Below are 25,263 nucleotides of genomic sequence, written 5' to 3' on the forward strand. Positions count from 1 at the left end.
CCAAGGCACACTGTGGATTCAACTGGGCCACTGGAACTGCTCTTGCAACAAACAGGATTTGGCCCCAGTGACAGTGAGGTGGCAACAGGGCACTCAGTCTGAAAAATGGCCTTGTGCCTCTGTGCGGCCCTGAGGATGCAATGAGTGACTGACACAACAGGCTGCTGAGAGCACAACGAGGTAAAGTACCAGAGCCTGCTCCACCAGGACTTCAGTGCATGAAAGCCCATTGTTTTAAGGTCTCAAGGATCTTTTTTCCCTCCCCTGCCCTCACTGAGTTCTCTGTGAATTGAGCATTACAGTGGCTTTGACTGTAACCATTATAATCATTTTCCAGTGCTAATGTTGTGGTTTTAATGAAAGGAAACAGCAAATGGGGTATCGACTTATATACACAAATCTGCACTTCATTTGCACAAAATAGCTTCTGGATGGCTTTCCTCCATGTTTTTGGTCAACACCACTCTTTTTGAGAAATGATCAATGTCTACAACTGTTTGCTCTTCCACAGATAAAGCAGATGCTATTCATTACTGCCTTTGCCATGCATATATTGCTACTTTCCCCAGAGCAGCCGCAGTGGGTCATGTGTTTATTTTTCTTTAAATCCTTTTGTTCTTAAATCACTACACTTTTGCTTTCAGGCTATGACGAATGATTAATACTGTAGTAGCAGCATTATTGAATTAGGAAAGTCAGTGGCAGCTTCCAAAATTATTGAGACAACCAACAAATAAATACAAACCACTTCTTTAGAGTTAGACACAGAGGAACAGTGCGATGGTGTCGAGATAAGCAGAGGTGAGGCTGACGTGAGTGCTTTTAAAGCTGTAGGGCAGGCTCGCAGCTACTGGAATTTAAATCATCGCAGCACTGATAACAATGCGGATGTCTCGCACGGTCTTGCGTTGAAGCCATAAAAACAATGTTCAGGAAAACTCAGAACTGATGTGGGCAATTGAAGGGAATTATTTTCTCTGAGAAGTGATATGATCAGAAAGAAATAATTATCATTGGTTTTATATTTTGAGTTTATTTAAAGAGAATAGACTGAGTGGGATGCTGAAAGGTGGGTGTTCAGCACCTCCAGGTATCACAGCCAGCTGTGGGAACAGAGCTGTTTGGAATGGAGAGAGATTAGGGATTGCAGAAGTAACCCTTTGTAGTCAACACTGGAAGGTGTGTGGTTGGCAGGCAGTGATCCTACTGCTCGTGGTGCTATTGCAGAATGTATTGTGGTAGGATTTCAGTGAGCTGCATGAAACTGGATAGCAGGATTAACTTTGTTCTCCTACATTTGCACGCAGAAGGTTCTCCCCAGGATTCCTAATGAAGTCTGCCAGGCTTTCCATGTGGCCCCGTACCTCACGTGTTTCTTCCCAGCACCCTCATGGTGAGCAGAGTAGGAGAGGAGAGGCCACTAACCCCAGAGCTTGCAAGCCTCATATTAAATGAATGTGGCACCTCACAGACATGTGTTGCAGCCCTGAATTTCCAGGAGACAATGGTCGTCTAGATGCACCCTCCCCTTGAGGGCTACAGGCAGGGAAGAGCACTTCCAGCTGCCTGGGGTTGTGATCCAATGGGACAAACCTTGTATTCAATGGGATGTGGCAGTGTGTGTTGCTTGCCAGTAGGAATAACCACAGCTTGTCTCTCCTGGAACTGCCCCGAGTGCACCGCAATGCTCCATCCCTCACTAATTCTTTTCCCTGAGGCTCTAGTTAGCATTTCTATAGATATCAAGAGACACATATTGGTTACTTCAATGTACCCCTGAAAATATAGGGCCCCTTTATGGAGTGCTGTAGTGCCCGCCCCTTACTAGAGCTGGGTAGGAAAAATGGCTTACCTGCAGAGTGAAAGATCTCATGGCCTCAAGAAGATCCCTGTTCTACTTCAGGTTATTACCAGACCTTTCAAATAACCGCACTGCCAGCCTTGGTGTCTCCTCCTGCTCAGAGCAGTCACTGGAGATGTTGGAGAACTGGGTAAATTAAGCATTTCTCTGCAGAAATAAGAATAATTTCTTGGCTACAGCCCAAGATTATCTCAGTGTGTTGGCAGAGGGCACAGTGCTTTTGTTCATTTCCCTGGCTGAAGCCGTTCCACTGACAAAAGTGATGATAGCATTTCAACCTGAGAAGTGATGTAGACTTCCACCTGCTCCTCCCTGCACAGTAATCTGATTCCTGCACTGCCAGCCCAGGCTCTTTCACTCTCTTGCCTAATGTTTATGTTATTCTTCATATCAACTGGAGCATCTCCAATGGGAGAAACTCTAATTTTGAAACAGTCAGCAGCCCAGAACCTACCAGGACTGAGGAGTGCTGGCTCTCATGGCCCTGGGGCAACTGAAAGAGTCTCTAACTCAACATGTGGTGTGCTGCTTTGGATCTGAACATCCCACATAGGAACTTCTGGCTGCCCTGGTGCAGCAAACAGAGCTCACTTATTAAGACCAGAGATTTACTGAACCAGTGCACGTCTTCCCATTGAAAGTTCTGGCTTTGTCAAATAAGCATTTTCTGATTAGATGACATTTTCTCCTAAAGCTCTCAGTCATCTGTGTTCCCTCTCCATTGCCTGCAGATCCTCAGAAGGTTCCTTCATTTGCAAGCCTTCATTTCCCTAGGAATATTCTATTCAAACTATAAGAGACATCTTCAGCCTTGCTACAGCATCAGCCATCCTTTTATTTTCCCCAGCTGAAGGGTCAGCTTATAGCTGTGCTACTCTATTTGCAGCCTTAGGGAGATCTCTCCTCACTCCCAGCAGCCAGGAGGAAGCAAATTGCCGAAGCCCTTTATGGGTGTTGTACATATGTTGTTCCTCACCAGCAGAGTGGAGGTATTGGAGAAATTGAAGGTCCCTTCCATCTGATCAAGTGAGTCCTAGATGTGGGCTAACGCTGGGATCTATCATGGGAAGAGGTGACAGATGGCTCTACCCTATTTAAAACCACAAACCTGTAAGAGAATCAACCCAAATCTTGCCCCACTGCAAACTCGTCCACTTTAATTTCCTCCCTTCATGTGGGAAAGATTGCATTTGGAAATCTCTGCTCTTCTTGTGCTTGTGTCAGAACGAGGGAGGGGGAGCTGCCAGAGCAGGCATTGCTCAGCTCCATCCCCCCTCGGGCTCACTGCTGTTTTGATCCTCCAGCTGAAGAAAATCTCTGCAGATTTTTTTTGTGCTCAGAATGAAGCTTCCCACTGCTAGCTTTGGTAGATACAGCACATCCTGACTGGGCAAGAGCTCTTTATGGATATTTCTAGTGCTCAGAGGATGAAGGGGGGGAAAAAAAGCAACAAACTACAGCAAGTTTACAGTAATTGCTTTAATGAGGCAAAGCCCTTTAGAATGCAAACACGCTCAACAATACGCAGAGAAACAATCAAAAAGAAGGTGTTTTATACAGGCTGTTTTATAAGAAGGTAATAAAAACAATTGTATGGCACACGCAGTTGCATAAACAGGCTCACCATGGAAGGTGTTTGTGTGAGAGCAGGAATATGAATACTTAATTGCTTCCATTATTCTTATTTTCAGTACAAAATACTGCAATCAAAACTTAATCTGCAGCTTGATTTTTAAATAAAAAGGTTATATTCCAGTTCCATTGTTGTAAATATAATAAAACACAGTCTTTCTGTAAATGCTGTTTCATTTCTTACTGCTTCTAAAGAGGCATAAGAATGATTAATATCTAAATCCCTGACAATTTCAAAACCTTTCTCAAAGGTGGGATCATTATTCTTCTTCACAGGGAAGGCAGAAGATCAAAATGTTCAGAAGGTCTTCATTAATGACGTAACTGGAAGTCCTGGAAGCCTTGGTGAGGTCGTTCTGTGGCTGCCAATCCTCTTTGAACCAAGCCCTACAAGCAACACAGAACTCAGGTTTCTTTTTATTCACACATCCCTTCTGAGAAGCCCAAAGGAAGGCACAAAGGAACAGCATACAGAAACGTGACTATGGGGACCTTCACGAGTCGCAAAGTATAAAGCTGAAAAAAAGCCACCTGTTTTCCAGTGCCTCTCAGCCAAATTACTCAGTGAACCGACTCATATGAATTTGAATTCAGTGTGGTGCATCTGGAACATTGTGCTCTACAGGTAACGTGTTGGCTGCTGGGCTGCTGTTGTTGCTTTAATATGTGCTGTTACTTTTGGCTTTAGCAGCATCCAGACTGGAGTAATTATCTAATTCTTATACATAAGAACTCCTGGTTTTTTTCCCCTCTGACTTTTTCACTTCAGGAAGAGATAGAGAACTTCAAGGCCAGGTTGGATGGGGCCCTGGGCAACCTGATATAGTAAATGTGTATGTTTGGTGGCCCTGCCAGGCAGGGGGGTTGGAACTTCATGATCCTTGAGGTCCCTTCCAACCCAGGTCATTCTATGATTCTATGATTCTATAACTGTCAGAGACTTGTTACATGAGCTGCGTGATGGGTCTGACAAGATTTAGGGACCAAGATGAAAAAATCTGGATCTGGATGAAAAAAGCACCATATTCATGACTGGTCTGTGCTTTACAGACTGAACACATCGCTGTGAAATAACACAGCAGAGCAATACCAGAAAGATCAGAGCCATTCTTGTTGCAAACGGATGTCTCTAGGAAATAGGTGATTTCTGATTTCTAACTAATGGAAAAATACGTCTTTAAATTTAATAGTCATTGCTTCGACACATCTTAATTTACATATTTAATTAAAATAATCTTGTGACATAATGGGTATTAAGATGTAGCATTTTTCCAGTTCAATAGGCTCATAATTCCTAGCCTAGAAATTGTCTGTTGGACTTTCTGTCAGTGCTACAACCCATCTGACAAATTGGAAACAATGTTCTTATTTTCACCTCTCTCATCATTGCCTGCAGCACGACACCATCCAGAATCAAGCAGCTGCCACCATATGTTTCCAGCTCATAATTTCACCATCACAGTTTAATGCTTTACATCACTAGTGACCAAAACCATTCACATGAAGCAAAAAAGAAACGCAACAAAAAACCAATAAGACATGAGAATGAGAACATTTGTTCCCTAGGGACTTTTAACAACCTTCCAACATTGCAGCAGACCACTGCCCGAGAAACAGTGGCACATGTAACTAACCCAGCGAATGTTTCAGGTATAGGCCTTCATAGAGCCAAAATGTGATCTTCTCAGAAGTCATATGGCTTCATATGATCAGCCTTTCAACTCAGTAATCTTCAGAGTGTCCGGGAGACCAGGAACTCCCAAACACCACTTGATGACCTTTCAGCAATGTACCCTACCCTCTTATTAGAGACCAAAACCAGGGTGTTTGGTGGCATTCATCAGTCTTCAACAGTTAAAGGCGTGAGAATAAACTGAAGAGAAACATAAACCTATGTAAGTGAATGTAGATATAAAAAGGAATTTTACACACACATAAGGAATAAAAATACAGATTATAATCATATGATGTATATAAAAATTAGCGTTAGGATGAATGCCTACACATATTTTAATAATATATACTATGTGTCAATGTGCATCTGCTGGCAAAAGAAGCTTCGATGCTTTAAAATATCTTGATGCACTGAACAGTTTTTCTTAAGCAAGGCAAATTACAATTTCTGACCTTCCAATATATGTACCTTTCTAGTTCTTTCATCAGTCAAAGATGATAAGGATACAATGATCTCCTTTCTCCTAGCAAACAGCTTAAAGATGGTATTCAAGACCAAGATTTTTGCTTGCAAATTAAATGGGTATCTAGGTTTGGACTACATGCTATGCAGAAAGATCTAGCACATTAATTTGAAGTTTCAGAAGTTATCCAGACCACACAATCCCTCTTAGTGTCAAAACTCAAAAAGAAATTTATAAAAAATAAAAAAAATAAAAAATAAAATAAAATGCCAAGATGATCCTTGATATGCTTCAAAAGTGGAATTGAGTAGACAAGTCATCCAGTCCACTGAGCTAGATAAGTGTCTGAAGCATGATGAACGTCATCGGCCAGAAACAGCCATCAGGATCAAGGAGTCTAGCGGTGGCAGACTGAAATGATTTAAGAGTTACTCATAAGCCAACATCTGCCAGCAAGGGTGAGTGAGCAGCCAGCAACTAGTAGCGAGGAACTTGCTGCAGAAGTGTGATAGGAACCAGCCCATGAAACTAATCAGAGAGGCTTGATGAGATGCCACCGTTTCATTCTCTGACTGATCTTGCATGCTTTGGCTCCAAGGTCCTAATGTAGAAATGTTGCTGATTTATGTTTGTTGTCATAATTGATTTTTCATGTTTTTTTCCTCAACTCCTTGCCAGAGTTTGCTCGCTATAGAATCAGGCTGCAGTGAAAGCCGTCCCAGATAAAACTATCCACTCTTCCTTTGACCTCCTTCCCTGTGAAGGAGTTCCTCCTCTGTCCTCCCTACATCTGCAGGATATCCACCTCAGTCACTCAACAATGCAATTACTCTGGGGAGGTAATGATCTGGGAGGTGTTACTTGGGAGCCACCTGCAGCAATGCTGCACTTTTATTTAGGGCCTCAGAATAGCAAGGAACAGAATAGAGATCCTGGTGCACTAGTTTGGCTTTGGTTTGCATTGCTGGTTCTGTTTGCTAAAATATAACGTTTTGGAAGGGAACTTGAAGTCAAACCAGGATGCCTGACTTGGCACTGTGTGGTGCAGCATGCTAACCACTACATCTCCATGCCAGGCAATAATAACTCCTCCTTCCTGAGCTGACCGAGATGTAACAAGAACTTCACAAAGCACAGCAATCCAAGTGTAAACAGTATCAACAGGCACAGTAGCTAGGGTCAATCCCCATTTCCAACACTTAAGACTTTGTCTCCCTACCTCTGCTTTTATCATGCTTACGTAGGTAAAGACACTTACTGAAGGGGAAAAAAAAAAAGCCTGCTTGCTCAGAAGAAATGTTGCCCAAGAGCAGTTTACATCATCCACTATCTGGAAGCTATTCTGTAAAACATCGTAATAATTGCTTTTCCTGGACTCAGACACCTCTTAGTAGCAGCTGAAGTTAACAGATTGGAAGAGTGCCTGAAGATGATGGATGGGTTTTCTCAGATTGTAGATTTCTGGTCATTTTCCATGGCAGCTGTAAATTTAAAAATCATATAAAATTAAGCAGTGATAGAGTCGAATTCACAAATATTACACAGCTACTGACTTGACCATTAATCATCCTAAATCAATGTAAAAGTGTTACATATCATGAGCCAGATTCTGCCCTGAGGTGCGTACAGAAGCTTCTCATTGATTACAAATGGGAAATGGCACGTGTCTAGGAACACAGAATTTAACCAACTACCCATTTTGCTGCATTTCTTTTTGTTGCCATTTAAAGGTGGAGACAGTTCTGTTTTCTTAAGAATTCCCTTTCATATTAGTGATCTGAAAGAAAATGATCTCTGTAGTCAGTATCCCAACATTATCCCTAATTATTTTCAAAGTTGGCGTTGCCCTCCAGAGTTCAGTCGTCGTTTGATCTGCCTCATGTCCACCTTTGAGGCTGCTGCAGTTGAAAAGCCATCTGTAACTCAACAAAGTGAAGATTTTGGTCTAGGCTGAAACAACATTTTCCCCCAGACCTTGTCTTAATTCACTTTGTTAATTTACCTTGATTCTTCCCAGCTCCTTTTGCACTCCTCAAATACTTTTATACAAATTACTCATACACTGCACTGTATGTAGGCATATTTATATCACCCATGCAGTTTGAATTAATACATACTAGGTACGAGACTGAATTTTCCAGCATTACTAACTTAGTGTTCTATTTAATATCTTTCAGACTCTGTGTACGATACTATGCAGTAATTACTCTGAAAAACAACTTATTTGGATGCCAGCTACAGAATACCATCACCACCACGTTTTCTCTGGGCCTATTTACTTCTGTCTATCCACAGACTTTGGTAATAAATACATGTATTTTGGGGCTCCAGGTACGTTAAACATACTGAATAGTCAATGCTTGTAGAAGCTAATTTCCTTGTCATTGCATTATAGTAAAATTGGTTACGCATGTCTCATTCAATTATATAACTTGAAGAATACCAACAACATAGGTTCCCGATTTCAATAGTAGCTATGCTGGCTTCAGCACTTATAATGGATCAGCTTTTTGCATGAGACACTGTACTCATCTCACTATGAAATCTGGAACCACAATTTAAAACGTAGGATTGTTTTTTTATGTCTCCCCTTAATGGCTTTTCTTTTCATACTTTCTGGATGTACATTGTAAGACTTTGTTCAGATCAAGGTGAAGACTGGAAGGAAATTCAGCAGGTTGCCCGTGAAGGATGGGCCTCGTGGTACAGAGCTGTGTTGGAACAGTGCTCAAAGTGCTGCAGCCTGCGGGAAGCCCACGCAGGACCAACCCCACCCTGCAGCAAGAGCAGGGAGCAACCATGAGGCAGAGACAAAGAGTTATGGACTGACCACAGCCTCCATTGCCCATATCCCTGCACCATGCGGGGGAGGAGTTAGAAGAGAGTGGATATGGAAAAGGTGCTTGGAGTTTGCATTTAGTTCCCGCTTCTCTATTCTCTTATTAGTAGGCAATAAATCACTTTCATCTCCCTTAAGCTGAGTGATGATAACTGGTGAGTGATCTCCCTGTCCTCATCTCAACCCATGAGCCTTTTTTCGGTGTATTTTTTCCCCTGCTCTGTTGAGGAGAGAGAGAGAGAAAGCGACATGGTGGAGCTGAGCTGCCTGTCATGGAGGAACCACCACAATTCTACATGAAAAGAACTGATACTGCAGTAGTGCAGAAGGAAAAAGGAAGGGTTAAATTAATATCCACAGAAACTGACATAGTATTATGATATTAGCATTGTGCAATACCAATAAAGCACATATCAAATGGATTAAAAACTGGCTGACAGATCTAAAAAACCAGGCATCAGCTGGGAATTGAGATTGAATGAATGTTCCCAATGCTCCTTCAGGGTCTGTACAAGGCCTAATATTCTTTAGCTGTTTCAGCAATAGTCATAGAAACATCTCCAAGAGGAAGACGTACTTTAGCCAAAACAAAAGAGTCTTTTCTGTTTAATATAAGAATAACCATAAAGACATACAAAGAGACACATAAGCAGACAAATCATATTCTATGATCTACACACATGAGTACAGATCAACACAAATTTACCAGAGCCAGCATTTCCTCCTCTGCCTCTGTTATGAGGAATGAAAAGCGATCTCTTACTCTTGTATCTGTCTATGTAAGAGTTCAAGCAAAACTCTGCAAGCTTGTTTTACATTTGGAATCCAGACTTTATTTGTTTCTTACCACATTCTCAGTCTCTTATCAAGGCAATTGTTTATCAACCACTGCCTTCTAAGGAGGTGGATTATCATTGTTTAATCTAACCTTAAGGGATATTATGAAAGAAAAAGTTAATCAGATATTTAGTATGTGTAACTGAGTCTGCAACAAGCTTGTCTTGCAGGGCTGCAAGTTGCTAGATAGAGCAGTCCTTATTTGTTAGCTATAAACCTGAAGTAAAACACTGGGAAGACATGCAACTAATTTTACCTTCGGAAATACTATCAGACTAATCACGAAAATACTACCATCACAAATGCTTTGAACATGATGGCGTTACAGCGTGCCTCGGTGTTGATTTTAGAATAATAAGAACCACAATAGAACTTCGGCTTCTTTCTACTTCTTTCAATAACAATAATTAATAACTGTTAGCATCCCCCCTCCTCTCCCATTCTGTAGTATATTTTTATCTCCTAGAAACTTGCTGAGCCAGTTATATTAGCAGAAACAGAGGGTAAATCCATTCAAAACAATGTGACTAAAAGCAGAATCTGTTTGCTTTTGCGTGATTGGAACAAAAGGTTTCACTGCTTCTATTACAGCTTGATAGCATTTCATAATGAATTCTGAAATCCTGGGGAAGTCAGATTACAGAATTGGTTTGACATCAGACGTTTTATTGTTCAGATGGAGGATCCTGACTATGTCCAGCCTGTGAAAACTTTTTCTTTAGGTATTAAAGACTGCTGAAGTAATCCACAAAAAACTTTAGGCCTCAGGAAAGAAGTCTGAAAGACAAGCACTGTTAAAGCTTGGTCAGACACGATTATGTGGCTGACAATTACATATGATAACAATTAAAATTATCTGATTCCAGCCACATGGCATCCTAATACAGCAGATCTCCAAGCAAATAATGTGTCACATAATAGGTTTTGATTGATGTTGTCAGCAGCCTTTTGAACGTTACAAATACCCCAGCTTCAGTGTCCCAGAAACCAGTGGAGACCACTGACCTCATCCCAAGCTGGAAGTATTTGCATGTACCTCTCCAGTTCAAAATGTTCTCTAACCTAAAGCTTTTGGTTTACTAGATGATTTGATGCATGCAGACATGGCATCCAGCTACTTACTTCCAGTTACAAATAGCTCAGCTAGTGAGTGCATTAGTGGTTTCAGCAAAAGCCCTAGATGTTTTGAGAGGCCTTTAAGTTACCTGCCAGTACAGCTCGGAGAAGATAAATCTGATTACAAGCCAGCTGAAGCACTCCAAACAATTGCTGAAGTCCATGTGTTGGTTGGCAAAGAGGACCTAACCAGAGAGTATGAGGAGCTGCCAAGGAGCTGCCACTGAGCAGCATGAGCCTACTCTACTGCCAACTTTAATTTGCGTTAAAAAAATAGGGATGAGTTAATGATTGCTAAACCAACAAATCATCCTCCTATTGGAGGAGCCCCAGAGGACATTCTGTCTCCAGTGGTGATATAACCAGTAAGCAAACACATTGTCACATTGCTTAGAATGGGCGTACAAAAAACAGAGGGGATCTGACCAGGAATTTGGAGCATTTTCGTGGTGCCAGTCCCCACACATGTTCTTGGCTTAGCCTTCTGCTCCTTATTTTCTTCTAGACCAACATGAGGGCACGGCCCAAAAACTACTCTTCAGATCTGTGATGCAAGTTTTATTGTTTCCTTCTGTATACTGTTAAATAGGATGAGAAACATCATGTCTTAAAAACGAATTGAGGAATAATACCATACATTTGTTAGAAGGGTAGTTTTGCTACCATTGTTGTTTTTAAAAAAAAAAAACAACATCTTTTTCTGTTTTGGCCTCTAAGTTATGGTTGCAACATCTTAGCTGGAAAAACATCTGTCTTCTTATCATGGCTGCAATGCACACAGTTGTCCCACTGTATCCTGTAGAGACCTAGAGTGCGTAAGAGCACACTGAGAATGAAGGTTTAGTTAAGATGCTGCAATAGCTTCTCAACGTTGTTGACAGACAGCAAAAATCTTATGCTGTTCACTGCAGTTTCACTGTTCAGACAGCACGTTTTCCAGACACAAGGCAAGATCTTGGCTATGTTTGAAATGTATGGGAGTTTATATCAAATGCATTGTAATTTTTTTTCCCAGTCTTTATTGCAGAACAACTAAAGATCGAGAATTGTAACAGATCACACTAAAATTCAAGAGGTAAATGAAGCGATAATCCTCAGGGGCTGACACAGCAGCTACTCAAGGCACCTCGGTCATAACTGTATTTCAGCTCTGAGTTCACAGTTCTGCAGTGCACATCAGTTTTATCAGAATGGCCTTTCCAGCAGGAAGTGGCAATTCGACTGCATGATGGATCATCTGAAGAAAATACATTGGCTTTCTAGCACTAACAAGAGGAAATATCCAGTGTGTTCATATTTAATTCAAATCACATATTGCTCCTCCGCAAGAAAAGCTATGCTCATTGTATTTATGCATGAAAACTGGCTAGCATCATGGAAGAACAGATTTTCCAGAAGAGCAGTGAAGCATCAGCTCATTGCAACACACCACATGGGACAGAAACTCAGTATCAATTTAGATCTAAACTTTCAGCACCACTAAGACAACAACATCCCTTCTTCTGAACTGTGGATAATTCTGTCCAAAAAAACACTGATTTTGATCAAGTCATCTGAGACTTCACAGAGATAAAATCGCAGCTTTGTGCAATACATTAGACAGTGTCCAAGTCACCCATGGGTCATCAGTAAAGTGATCGATACAGCACGTAATCAAGTCAAATCTATATAAACAGAGATGTAGCCAGACATCTGCAGAGGTGTAGCCATCACCACACTCTCCAAATAACTGAGTAAACAATATGATAGAGCTAGTTCAGTTGATAGACGGCTTCCATCTCTGAAGTCCAACACTGTAGATTCAGAGGCTACTTTGCAAGTAAAATACATCTTTTGCATGGAAATTGTTTGTATTGCTGACCTCTTTGAGACAAGAAATGAAATTTTACCAGTAATAAAGGAGTGCCAGCACAGCCAGGATCTGCAGGCTGCCTCCTGCCTAGAAGTCCATGGCCCTTGGCTTGCTGCTGTGCAAGTTCTCATGTTATTTGAAGGGTTTTTTAGAGAGCATGGGAAAGGAGGAGAACAGTATTGTTTTCACACACCAATCCTCATCAGATGGGTGCTGTTCCACACAGCACAGCAGGAACCCATCTTTCCTTGTGCTGTCAAAACATGAACAGAGGTGATTAGAGTGGGAGCGGGGCTTCTCACTTTCTTGTTCAGATTCTAATACAGAGGGAGTTTGATCTTTAGAGTGTGAAATAACGAAGATGATAACAACAGTGATAATGAGTACAGACAGCAATACTAAGCCATGAACGTCTCCATCATAACACAAATATTCAGTTGACTACCAGAGAAGAAGAGCACAGGTCGTAGACCCTTCAGCTTCATCTCCCTTCTCTACAGCCATAGGAACACACTATAAATGTATTTATTAAATGATAAATACCATCTTTTCAAATTGACATCATAGGAATTTGGATTGTCAGGCTGCTCATTTATATCTGAGAATTTATATAATATTGGAAACAAAGAGAATATTTGAGCTATGAAAGAATCTACAAAACCAGCCAGAACAGCAGTGACTGTATTTCAAAACAGGACAATAGAGATTGTGACACATCTCAATACCCGGCAATGCTTTGAAAAGTGTAGCTTGTATCTACAAAACAATTTATTATTGATTTGATCCTACGTATGATTTTATTAGAATAAAGGAGAAATACCCAACCGCTATAGGTTGAGTTGCCTCTTGGCCAACCTCCAAAAGCCAGATCAACTACTCCAGTCAATAGCCACGCTTTGCTGCCATGTCCTTCACTGATGACCTCAGTCACAGGAAGGTGATGAATTGTAAACTGCTGAACTGGTGAAAGGTGCGCAGAAGCTTGGTCTTAGTATTGTTTTAGCTCAGGGTTCTATGGCCTCGACACTATTGCTAGAAAGGAATCGCATCCATGCTAATTCAGGCTTGCCTCTTCACAAAATGGGAACAATCCTATGATAAAAGTATGAGTGAATCTTAGTCTTGAGACAGGCACTGTGTAACCTTCTCATCTATTCCCCAGATGAGCATTTTGAGAAGGAAGCATTTGTATTTTGCATCTCTAATGGATCATGTCAGAGGTGATAGCGCATGAATTCCTCCATAAAAGAAGACATAATCCCAACAAAAATTCTACAAGCGACAGAAGATATTTGGAGTAGACATTTATGGAGTAAACACAGTTATTATTTGTTGACAAATCTAATGCACCAGACCTTGGCTTTGGAGATATGAAATGAGATTCTAGTACTAATTTTCTTCAGTATGAGTAGTGTCATACATGATTCATTCGTGATAGTGAAAACATTTATGTGATTCAGATGTATGGAGGAAAGGAGCAGCCTTGCTTGGGGAAGTCAAAAACATATCCAGGGGATTTAATACATTAAAAGGTCATCTGCAGTGGAATTTTCTGTACACATTCTAAGAAAAAGTGGATATGTTCAGGGAAATAATACAGGGAAGCCAAAGATTACCACTGGAGCTGCGTGGAAGAAGCCAAATATCTCTGATACTTTTCTGATCAAAATGAATCAGTTGAATGCCAAACTCATGGAAATTGAGGAGCCAGCTCTTCCAGGTGAGGTTGCAAGCAGGGAGGCGGGGCTGTTTGCATGGTCTGGCTTGGTATAGATTTATTTTTCACAAAACTGCGGGGGAATAACAAGATCCCCAAACACTTCCAAACAGTTATTATTTTTCTCACTTGAATTACAACACACACAAACATGATCAAGCCTTTTGGTTATGCAGGTCTACATTTCCGCCTAGTCTACCCGTTCAGAGCTGGGATGGAGCTGTCCCACTCTGCATGTTGAAAAACTCTCCCCTTGAAAACGCACTTGGGTTGATGCCTTGAAGCGACATTTGAAACCTGCCTGTGCTGTTTTGCTTTTTTCCTCCTCGTTCTTGTTGTCAGACTCATCATGCTGAGTCATATCTGCAGCTAGATCATAATGATTATCCTGAAATGTCAGCAGCTGCTCTTTTCACCCCCATATGGTGCCAGATTTAGGATGAGGTTTCCCTAATGCATAAACAATGATGATAATTGCAGTTTTCAGCAATCAAGGTATCACAGAGTTGTTTTTCTATTGTTAAAAAAAAAAAAAAATGCATTTCCACAGCTGTAAAGAAGGGATGGGTCACACTGACCCATATGCTTCTTTGTAGTTCACCCTGAAGAAAGTCTGTGACATAAGTGAATCCCTGTCAGCGTCGTTGTTGGCCATCAGGTGTTGTCTGACAGGAGAAACAGCTAAAAGCTTCGTCATTTAATATCTTCCTAAACGTGTGAGAATCATCTGCCTAATTCCAGAGATGACTGATAGGCAGAAACCTGGCTTTAACTCCTACACTCTTCACTTCAGTGCAATTTCCTTGCGGACCTCAGACAGTTCTGTCTTCTCACACAGCACTCCTACAAGTCACCTGCTTTCTTTCAAGTCAACTAAAAATAGCTGAGGTATGAGAGAAATAGTAAATAAATAAGCAAACAAACAATTTAGCAGAAGTTGGCAAAAGTGATGAAAACATAAGGCTCAATTTCCTCTTTCATTAAAAGATATGCACTGAGTGCATCTCCACTATCTAGCAACTGTGGGAAGAGATGATTGTGGAACTGTTGTCAGTGAGAGAAGAATCCAGACCCAGAACCTCTGTTCTGTATTATAGTGCCACATAAAGCAATAAATGAAAGTCAGACAAGTAGAAAAGCCTGTAAGGGTAAAACCAGGGTGAATATGTTCTATTATTGTTAGGGGCTGGGACAAGAATCATTGAAGCTCATGGAAACAACCACCACACTTAATTTGAGTTAGCAGTCAGGAAAGCTCTCTGATGAGGTACTACAGGTTTCCAAGACCAGGCAAAAGTACACCCTAAATCTTGAATAATGTGCTGAGATGGTACTGCAGGTTATTGTGTTCTATAAGGAACACTGTATTTGTGTGTATGCATGTACAAGAGAACAAACGAGCTGAAACATTAAACACAACAGCTAAAAGGAGAGTAGCTAGACATAAACGCTTAAAGGCAGAGCTTATCAGAGATACTGGATGAAAAGATGTGGTACTATAAGCAAAGATACCATCTTTGGCGGTTTGATTACGTTTGAAGACTGAAAAACAGGACTTCTCATGTTCTTTGTAAGTAGGTAGCGCTGCATGCAGGAAAGGCCTGATTCCACTGATGGCTTAGCTTCCCAAACAGAACAAAATCTGTGGCCATTTGTGCCAAGGGAAGGAACATTTACAGGTAGTGAAATAGGCTAAAAGGAGCCTATGCTGTCCAGAGAAAGCTAAGGATGCTGCAGTGAGTTAAATTTCATTGTAATTAATTAAATTCACTATGTTGTAATGAATCTAAACTGACATGTTCAGAAATTACTGCAAATGCAAAATGCTTTCAGATAGCAACTCAACACTAGCAATTTTTCAATAAGGAAAACTCTTCTGAGGCTTAAGCCAGCCCTCCGAAATAAGCCTGAGAAGATGCCAGCGCTTTGCAGGACAAGAGGTTCTGGTCTGATGAGCTCAGAGATGTGAGCTCTACAGCAGCATCCTGTGAGTACTGACTCTGGACTCATAATGTAGATACTTATTCCTTGTCCTTGCCTGAGCCCTAATTAGGTGCCAAAGGTCCCATCCACTCCTTCCACTGAAACAACTGATTAAACCAAATTTTACATACCCAGTGGTACACAAAATAGCAATGGGCTTATTTTGCTGGTTTCAACCTGTCCTGGACAAGCTCTCTGTTGAAGCTCTCAGATGAGATGAAAACTGTCTGGACACATGATGACTAGCATGACCTCTGCAGTAACCTGAGATGAATATATTACACTGCTCAGGTAGCACCATCCAGCACACGCTGCCTTCCTGGGTAGGCCCTCATTCGGATCTGTAGTAATAAAACCAAAAAGCCTTTCCACAGCTGAAACTGAATTACAAGACTGTTCTGATTGGAAGATGCCCTGATCCTTCAGAACCCAGGCACAAAAGAAAATCTGTAGGATGCCAAACACAGAGTCACAATTGGATTTTTTTATGCTAGCTGCATAGCTGTTCTGTACATATTTGATTTCATTCACTTGGATAAGAGTCAACTGCTTAGACTTAGCTGTCAAAGTGTCAGGCATCTACCATAACTCAGTTTCCCAGGCTTCCTTTACAGTTATAGAGGCAGACTGGCTTGCTACATGAGCCAGCAGTGTGCTCTTGCAGCCTGGAAGGCCAACTGCATCTTGAGCAACATCATAAGAGAGTCATCAGAGTGAGAAAAATGATTGTCCCCTTCTACTCTGCCCTTATTAGGCCCTATGTCACTTGTGGTATCATAGGCATAACTTGTTTTTGCCCTTCTGCCACCTTTTGCTTTTGCATTTGCATGTGTTACCACTGCCAGTGTGGAGTGTCATTGGTTTGGATGCTGTTCGTGTAACCTTCCTTGGGTACATCAGAAAAGATGTTGACAAAGGGAGCAAGATTGTGGGAGCAAAACATCTTAATAAGAACAGTCTGAGGAAAGATACCCGCTGGTCAAGCCTCTGTGGTGTCTCATCTGGCAAGCAAACCTTCTGTGGCTTCTTTCCATGAAGGAACACTACTTGTCATTCAGTAATCCTCCATCACAAAAAATTCTGTCTGGTGAAAAAAGAAACATGAGAACTCATGTCAGAAAGGTGTGGCTTACTTAGGAGGTTAGAGTTGAGCAACATGCTTGTCTGAAAGAGGAGCAGTAGGAAACCAGAGTGTTTCGATCCGTCTGCCAGTCTGTAAGGGGTAATGCAAGGTTGCTTTATTGTTCCTCCAACATAATGTATAAGGATGATTTGTAACCAGGGAGAATCTAGGGTAAATAGCTCTTGCTAGAACACTTTGCCTTCAGATATCTTAAGAGGTAATCTGTGGCGGGTATGCTTGCTGTAAATCAGAGGCTATGTCTTTGCATTTGGAAGTCACTATTATTATGTTGAAGGGTGTGTACTTACATAGTTCAAGTATGGCATTTGGAAAGAAGTAATTTCACCTCAGAGTGGAAGTTTCCCTGGGGCACAAATCCTCAACAGTGAAATTCTGTACGTGTACTTTGACATACGCATGCCAGTGGGCATGTGCCAAATTATGCCTTTGAAGCCATGGAAGCCTGGCTGTGGGAACCTAGAACCTTGAAGAGTCTCTCAAGAGAGAGGAAGCAGAGCCAGCTGGACTCATTTTCTATAGACAGCAATTTAATTGCTAGCTAGTAGCTACTACATCAGAAACGCAGTCATTTCAGGGGCCTGGAACATGCTGGTGTGAAGCTCTTGTTGGAGGAGTCAGGTGACAGCCTGGCTGTGACCCATCCAGATCCTACTCTGTGCACACTGTTTTTATCTCCAATATTTACTGCTGTGGTAAAGTATGATCACAATTATAAGAACCAGCCCATAGCTGCTATTAACCAGCATCTAAGAACAAACTGCAAATACTCCGCTTTTGGGTGCAAGCCAGCTGAGCAAAGAACAATTTGTCTAAAGATAATGTCTATCAGTTCAGCTTACATACAGACAAGAAATTACGTCTTTGTAGTAAAATTGATGTACAGCTCCTTGTGCAATAAGAGGCTTCTTTTCCCTGACCAGCACTGCTGGGCTCTGTCTTCCTCATTCTCTGGGGCCTTGCAGCCCCTGAGAGGCTGTCTCCTCTTTGTGGTAACAGACACCTGTCCTCTCCACCAGCTCTCTTTTCTCTTCATCCTTCTGTGCTCACAAATCCAACGTCTTCTTTAACTCAGAGAAGCCATGCATGTGTTATTTTGTCTGCCCAGCAAAAGAAATAAAAAACTGGACTACAACATTGCCCTAAAAAACAGGAATTGTTTATTGCGTGTAATAGCAACTTGATGTTATTGGACTATTAAGATAATGTTTCTGTAGCAAAGACATTACTTTATAAAAACAGCACTTAGGACAGTAATAAAAAGTCTTACTAAGGGAAATTAGCCTGTGAAAGGGGACTCACAAGGGGCTGGATTATACCTTTATCACTACTCTGAGGTCAGAGCTAATTGGCATACAGCAAAGCTTATGAACTCAGAGCTGATTGCTGCCTTCTGCTTTTCTCTGCTGACAGATGAGCGCACCGCTCCCTCTATTACTCCTGTGATTTATTTTTACTTGTAGGCAGATAAGATCAGTGCATCGTTATGTTGAACTCTGCACCAACATGGAGTAAGAGCACCTCCACTATATGGCTTACCATATGGTTAGAAAACGGAGGTGGGTGTGAATAGAGGAAACGTTTCTTCCTCCTCCTTTACATGGGGAACAAATGTTCTAATCCACAGAGGTATGCAGGTGCTTTGCTGATTTGGATCTAACAGGTCAAACTCACAACTATTTAAAGTATCTTCAAGCAACAACTGATCTGTTGCACCCAGCACATCCTTGTACTGCACAGTACAGACAAGGCAACCAGACCTCTTTCAACACAGGCTAAACTAGCACTGCCATTGTATGCCCAACATTTTTTCCCCTCCCAGAATAACAGTTCCTGCAGCAAGACCTACACTGGGGAACAGGTTAAGGTTAAATGCAACCCATCAAAAAAAAAGCAAAACCAAACAGACCTTCCACGTTTTAAACCAGATTATTTCTCCTGTCAGGAATACAATCTCATGACAGCAGAGCTGGTTGTACTGGCTTAATTTGCTGGTATATCTTCGATTTGGAAGATTTGTGTGTGCCCTGGGTAAGAGTGCACACAAGGACAGTCACTGCCGTTCAACTGAGACACAATAGCTTGTTAAATTGTCATAAACTGATCATAAGTCTGAGTCCCAAATGGCTTACCCGAGGTCACCCAGCAGTTTGAGACACACCCAGCGACTGAACAACATCTCCGGAGTCCTCCTGCCTAGCGTCAAATACAATGGCACTTTTCCTCTCTAATTGCAACCAATTGTCACTGTCTTCTGGTGGGTATAACCAGGAGAAAACGGATATGGGAGTGAGCTGAGACTGTACAATCAGCCCTTCCAGCTTCAGCTGAAGCATTCTAGCAGGGCTTCATTAGGAAAACTGTGTGGTTCTACCAGATCCTGCGTCTCCAAAGGCAGCAAGCAAATAGATGTTACTGGTTAACTCAGCAAAAAGTGCTTGTGAGCGGGATAGGTATTGCTGCCAGACAACGTATTTCAATGAGTGGTTATCAGCTTCAGAAATGAGATGTGCTTTTTAGCCTGGAGAAGTTTGTTCAGTTCCTTCCTTCCTTCCTGTTGCATTGGAGTGGCTAAGTGGTTAGTGCTATGCAGGGCATGGTTTACTAGCATTCTACAAATGACCCAGGAAAAGTAAAAATGAAGCAGCAGGGCAAAGGGATGATGTGCTGGAGGAATGCTGCTTTCCACAAGCCGTGTAAACTCTAATTAACAGATAAAGGCTTCTATTATTTTCTTGTGCTTAACTCCCTTCCCCCCTCATCTTTTCTCTTTAACCATATGCCTTCTCACCCTCCAGTTTAAAGTCCTGCATATACATGGCCTGATGAAAGCCTACACAAATCAATGCCAGCACTCCCATTGACTTCAATGGGCTTTGTAAAAAGCAGAGAGAATAGGTGATTATTTTTCCTTTCCAAATGGCAAGTCCCTCCCTAAATAAAATAATCCATATAGTAGTCATAACTGCTTTTTGCAGTGCATGGGCATAGCTACTCCAACCCTCTAAACAGGTAGCAGCAGTCGGTCTCTCTAATGCTTAGAAAATGATTTTAAATAGACTTCACATGTACAAAAAAAGGATATTTTTTTAGAGTGTAAGTATGAAGGGTTTGATCCCAGCAGTTTTTACCAGCATATCTGAACAGACCTTAACAAGAACAGTCAATTTGCACAAACAGAAGGACCGCCCCAGAGCAGCACTTGCTGCGTGGTCAGAATCATTTTGATATCCATGAGTAGTCCCCTCAAAGCCATAAATGTAGGGTCACGCTGCTGTTGATGTTCAGCCAGCTATCTAGGCGTGCTCTCAGTTAATGACTCGCCCGGCACTTCTGTACCATGTCCCTCAGATGAGAGTGTGCCAGCTCCCCACTCAGCAGCCGGGGAACTGAGCCTTGTGTTCCCACAGGTACTGAGTTATCACCCTTTCAAATGGAGTAGAGTGAGTTGGTCAGGCCTCGGTGACTTCATATCATACAAATAGAAAAGCCACCTTACACTTCCCTTCACATTTATAACAGAAATGGAGACCACAGAGGGGGAGCTGGTTTGCCTTAGCCAAGGGCTGGGAACAGTCAGCTCAGAGATAGGAGCTGCCCATGAAGCTTTCAGTCCATCATCTGGAAGCAGGTGAAAGCACCCCTACAGTCAGCGTGTGGTTTTCCTACTGTCTCCAGTAGAGGAGTCTTTCCTTTGAGCCAACTGATAAAATCCTTCAGGTTTTAACCTGAAGTGTGAGCTCTCACTCTGTGTAGGTGGCACAGTAGCTGCGTCCTGTGTCGCAACGGGCCTTTGCAAAATACCCTCTGTGTGCGTTTTGCCATAGAAGATGAAGAAAATCAGTCAAATCATTTTCATGTGATGGGTGGTGGGAAGATCCTTCGTTAACAGGCTATGAAAAATCACTTTGTTTACTGAGCTGCTCAGTATGTTGCAGGGAAAGAAAAACATCGTTATAAACTCTAGATGAATTTCTTTAACTCTGCAGTGTTTGAATACTTAGGAAATAATATGCGCATGGGTTTGTACTGCCTAAAGTCAGCCAATCTGACTACATTTTGACCAATGTAGAGCAAACCCAAAGGGAGTTCAGGAACTCGCAGCCTGGTTCCTGCTCCTACAGACTGGGAAAGCACTGCAGTACGCACACTGTGGTCCTGCAGTTCGTGACCCACAAACATCACAAAGTCAGTGACAGAAGCCTCTCACAGTTCATGGGATCTATCAGCTGAAGGCTTAGTGGATTTCTCGTCCCTTGCATCAACAATGTAAATCCGTTTTTAAAAAGGAAACGCTATTCAGTAGAAACCTTATGGTTTTATACTGAACTTGATGGGTTGGAGATGGAATGTCCCATTAAAACCTACCCGTTTTAAAGTGGTAATAAGGAGCCAGATGCATATTTGAATGTTTCTCTTTTTAATTTTTCCAACACCTAATCTCTCCAATGAGGGCAATCAGAAAAGAGGCATTCTAATTCTCTTGTGGGGAAGGGAAGGCGCCAGAGATCAAATGATAACCACGCTGTGTCTCCAGCCATTCTCAGGAGACTCCTGGCTATGTGTGAACCCAAAACAGAGAGGAGAGTTTTAAGCACGGTGTCTGCCAGAACTTCAACAGCAGACGCACTTCTGCTCTCATGGCACGAACCCAAACCGTGGACAATCTGTTTCAGAAGGCTTTGCAGAATGCCGGGCTTGCACTTTCTGCTTTGGTTTACATAAAGATCTTTCTCACACACATATACCTGGAAGCTAAAAGAACAATGAGATCTTGAAGTTAGTCACTCCAAAGGTAGAAAGTGCCAGACGTGAGGTTACATATGCAACCCAAATTTAGTTCCTCATAGGAGTTCATGATTAGACATGCTTTAATTACGTGGCCACATACACTTTTTCCATAAGGACAATGATAACCAAGGCTTGACTTACTAGAGAAGTAATGAACAACAGGGTACCACCGCACACTGTGCTGGACAGTCCTAACAAAGGACACTTTGACCAGCCTACATGGTAAGAAGCAGAGAGCACAGCACAGTGCTGTCCTGCACAGTGGAGACAGGAGGCCGTGGAACTGCCCTGTGCCATCTCTTCACACCACTGCTGCCTGCTCTGAGGGCATGAAAGGAGAAAAGCAGAGAGGGAAGGGAGCGGGCTGCAGCACAGAGCACGACATGAGGGGAATCGCTGACAAAAAGGGGTAGGCTGCAGCCAAGGTTGCTCCCTAGCCTATGACCTGCTTTGTTTCTGCGGCAATCTGGTTCACATTAGGAGTGCAGAACTGACAAAACCGGGGGGGAGGTTGTTGTGGGTTTTTCGTTGTGTTGTTTTTTGGGTTGTTGGTTTTGGGGTGTTTTTTTTTTTTTAGGGGGGAGGGCTGGAAAGAGGGGGACGGTGTCATTTGCTGGCAATTCCGTGGCTTTTGTCACCTCTTCTCTAAATATCTCTTTGTTCAGCCTCGTGCCTTTGAAACTTTACACCCAGGTCTGGCTATCTTTGTATTTCCAGCCCTAGGAACAAAGTAGGCACTAACTCGAAAACAACCGCGGACTCACCTAGGCCTAAAGTTTTCCCCAACACCAGACCCCAATAACCTCCAGCACGCTGTAGGCCTGCGGTCAGGAACACACCGCACCCTGAGCTGCTGCGGCCTGACTGCCATGATCACCTCAGTGCCGGGCTTCCCCAGCCCACCTCAGCCCGGCAGGTGAGGGATGCCGGGGGCAGCCCGGGCAGAGGGCTCCCAGGATTTAATGTCGCCTCTCAAGGCGGCGTTTTGTCAGCGAGACACCCAGCGAGGGCACCCCGAGGCACTGCCGACATAGGGGGGGGGAACAGCGTCTGCCGGGATCGCCCTTCAGGGATCGGGCCGGGTTGAGCGCCGTGCTTCTCAGAGCTTGGCAAAAGCGGAGCTCCGAGGAAGCTCTCGCCAGCAGCAGCAGCCGACCGCTGCGGGCAGCCCCGGCGGCAGGCAGGCCGCGGCGGGGCCGGGCCGGGCGGGCGCGGTGAGGCGGGGCGGGCGCTGAGGCGGGGCGGCTGCTCGCTCCCGCTTGGCTCCCTGCCGCCGCCCGCCAGGCGCCACGGCCGCGGGGCCGGGCAGCGCCCCCAGGTGCGCCTCGCTCCCCGGCAGCCCGGCACCGCCTCACAGCGCGGCGAGGCAAAGGGAACGGAGGGACCCGGCCCGGGAGGGCTCCGAGAGCTCGTCGGCCCCTCACGCAGCCCCCCGCGGCCGGGAGCCCGGCCTGATCCGATGGCGGCCGTGTTCGGGGTGATTTAGGCGGTGTTTTCCGCCGAAGGGAGGTTTAAAGATCAGTAATGAAGTCGCACGCTCGGCTGCTCGGCAGCTTATGGCCGGGTCCGATAAATCAATCCTCCTCCTCCGGCCTCTGTCCCATTGCTTTCTGCACCCCAGAATTTTCACCCTCGCGAAAGGAACCACATCTAACACACCGTGCCAGGAGCCAACGTGCTCATTAGAGATTAATGGCAGCTAAAACTCGGCTGGAACGACATAGCGAAATATATATATATATATATATATATATCCACGCCGATGAGACGTAGCGTGTCATCACATAGATCACGGACACTTGAAATCCCGTGTTCCGGGGGACACCGCATAACTCCCTCAGTGCCGTGACCGGCTGCCAGCGGGCTGTGCTGGGGGAGCTGAGGTCAGAGCCACGGGAAGAGCTTTGGGAGCCCAGAGCTCTGGGAGCCCCGAGCTTTGGGAGCCCCGAGCTTTAGGAGCCCCGAGCTTTGGGAGCCCCGAGCTTTGGGAGCCCTGAGCTCTGGGAGCCCCGAGCTCTGGGAGCCCCGAGCTTTGGGAGCCCAGAGCTCAGCATCTCCGCCCGGCCCCGCCGAGGGGGCGAGGTGAGGAGCGCTTAACAACCTGCGCACGCTCCCTCTGTTCGGGTTTGAACCGAGGAGCCCAGCCGAGCCTTGAGTCACCGGCGGAGCAGAAGCACGGTTACTCTCTGCTGTATCCGTTCCCATGTACAAATAATGTTTCTGGCTTTGTTTTATTCAAATTAAACATTAAAAAATGCTTAAAAATTAGCCCTAGATCCGCGTGCTGGATTGCAGCCAGACGCGGTGCTGCTGCTCTTCGGGACTCCGGAAGCACCCGACAGAACCGGGTGGGAAACCGGGGGGCTCCCACTCTGTTGGTCGGGATAGAAGCGCGGTGCCACGGCTGCAGCCCTTTCAGGTTTTAATTGTTCTGAACCAGGACCGACACGTCAGCGGTGGGAGCGATCACACCTACAAGAGGAGGATGTGGTGCTTTTTGATTTCCTCTCTCCTTCTCGCACACAAACACCGCGTTTCTGGCTCTGTCTGCGTACACACGCATAGCAAATAGTGGGTGGCTGCAGATCGCACACACACACGCGTCCATAAATTTCTCTAATATGTTTCCACGTTCAGGGGCCGGATCGGCAGCAAATAAATGTTCCCTGATTTAGAGCGCTCCTCAGGTGCCGCAAACAACGATGAACCAAAATCCGGCCGTAGAAAATGAGCGCTTCCCTCGTAAGCGCACACAGAACAGAACACACGCGGCCGGAGAGAGGGAGAAGGAGAGGGAGGAAAAGAAAAGGAAAAGGGGAACTCGATTTATTCTCATTTGTTTATCTCTGGATTTTCCCCCCTTTCTGCAAATTCATTTGAATAGCTTTCAAGCTGCAAAATGGAAATGTGGCTCCTGCCCTCTATTTCAGCAGCAGCGTCCTGGCAACAGAGCAATTTTCTATCATCAAGGATAAATGGCATCGAACAGAACATTCTGATAAAAAAAAGAAGAAGGGGAAAAAAAAAAAAGCTTTAGCCCGAGAAGCCCATGATTGCTGCCCTTCCTGTCTGTCATCCCTTTACAAAATCCTCTCCTCCAAACCTGAGCTGCATGCTGTCAGAGCTAATAACGTCTTCTAAAGAAAAAGGGGAAGAAACGGCATTCATGCACAATGTTCCCATTTATTCCACGGAGTGCTTATTTGAAAGAATCGCAAATATATTTGTTTGCTTCGCCGCAAATTAAAACCGAGATATAGGAAGTTACGCGATGCAACAATTATTCGTGTCACAGCAGAGCATCAAACCCTCATATCTTGCTTTTCCATTGGTTAGTGCGTGTGCGCGCCTTGTGT

General features: G+C 43.7%; 1 long non-coding RNA gene across 1 annotated transcript in view; it reads right to left on the reverse strand.

Moving 5' to 3' along the window:
- Positions 1–3,325: 3,325 nt before the first annotated feature.
- LOC116653028 overlaps positions 3,326–25,263 on the reverse strand; it is a 29,181-nt gene continuing 7,243 nt past the window's right edge. Inside the window, exon 2 of the long non-coding RNA XR_004306406.1 lies at positions 3,326–3,880. This is a non-coding gene — a long non-coding RNA (uncharacterized LOC116653028). The remainder of the gene's footprint in view (positions 3,881–25,263) is intronic.

The sequence above is a fragment of the Coturnix japonica genome, chromosome 2 (assembly GCF_001577835.2).
Source record: "Coturnix japonica isolate 7356 chromosome 2, Coturnix japonica 2.1, whole genome shotgun sequence".
NCBI classification, from domain to species: domain Eukaryota; kingdom Metazoa; phylum Chordata; class Aves; order Galliformes; family Phasianidae; genus Coturnix; species Coturnix japonica.